The 1,196-nt window shown below is 65.9% G+C and overlaps 1 long non-coding RNA gene across 1 annotated transcript; it reads right to left on the bottom strand.

Annotated features, from left to right (window-relative positions):
- Positions 1–1,196, bottom strand: LOC105310499. Its single transcript, XR_897508.2, has 3 exons — positions 1,137–1,196; positions 312–432; positions 1–33 (listed from the first exon to the last, which is right to left on the bottom strand). It is a non-coding gene; the product is annotated as an uncharacterized LOC105310499 (long non-coding RNA).

Below are 1,196 nucleotides of genomic sequence, written 5' to 3'. Positions count from 1 at the left end.
CGCCGGCCGGGTCGATGGCATTCTCCTGGATGTCTGCGGGAGCGGACGCAACCGCTGCTGGGGGCCGGGGACGCCGGCCCTTCCCAGCGCGCAGACGCCCTTGCGGGAGGGAACCCCGCGCTCGGGTGGGTCACGCCAGGGAAGCTGCGCCTCTGCGGGAGGGGCAGCCAACAGTGGCAGAGGCGACTTGCCACTGAAGCAGGTGTCCCTGACCGGTGTCCCTGCACCTGTCCCAGCACCCCGCCCTGACGGGCTCCCCAACAGCGAGGCGGGCTGGGGACTTGGGAACGGGGACACGCGGGGCGGGGCACCTTCGGTTCTGCTCAGGGCCTCCAGCATGGCGTCATACTCGCGGACTTTCTCCCTGTGGTGCTGGAACTCTCGCCACAGCTTGTCCAGCTCATCCCTGGAGAACTTCCCAGAGGTCTTCGCCTGGGGGAGAATGCCAGCAGTGGGCCCCCTTGTCACCCTACTCACTTCCCCTGGGGGATGATACGGTGACATGTAAATAACGCAGGTCCTGGACTCAGCCTGGAGGCCACAGAAAGCCCCCTGCATGGGGGGGCCCTCCCCCCCACACCAGGATGGGTCAGTGTGAAAAGTCCCAATTCTTGGTCCTGCTCAGTGTAGTCCGGACAGAACGTCCCGGACAGGGGCCAGTGGACGAAGGGGAGGGAAGCAAGTGCCTTGCCGTGGCCAGCTCAAACTGCCACCGGCCTGGCCACACCAGCACCCGTTTGGGGTCTGCACCCCACCTCCAGGTGGGGGCACCTCTCAGAATCACAGGAACCGGCTGCGGGATCAAACCCAATTAAATACGGACGCGGAGTCGAGACGCGGTCACGCCACACCGGCGCCTGTGTGTGAGCCTCACGCCGCCAGGCACGTCCTTCGCCTCTGCAGCTCCCCGCCCGGTGCCCTGGTTCCTGTGCCGGGCGAGCACAGTACCCCGGAGCAGGAGCAGGGAAGAGCCCAGGAACCAGGAACGACCAGACGACACCGCAGGCCCATAGACACACCCCCATGCGGGGCAGCGGCACGCTCTGCAAAACGTCAGCGCAAAGAAACCCCGGCAGCCCCCCAACTCTTAATGCAAGGAGACACGTTTCAGGGTTTGCGGAAAGCTCCGAGGGTACCTTGTGCCACAGCTTCTCCAGCCGGGGGTCCTCCAGGCTGTCCTGCTCCATGCCACCACC

The sequence above is a fragment of the Pteropus vampyrus genome, unplaced genomic scaffold (assembly GCF_000151845.1).
Source record: "Pteropus vampyrus isolate Shadow unplaced genomic scaffold, Pvam_2.0 Scaffold4803, whole genome shotgun sequence".
Lineage (NCBI taxonomy): Eukaryota > Metazoa > Chordata > Mammalia > Chiroptera > Pteropodidae > Pteropus > Pteropus vampyrus.
This window is presented reverse-complemented; position numbering and strand designations above follow the sequence as displayed.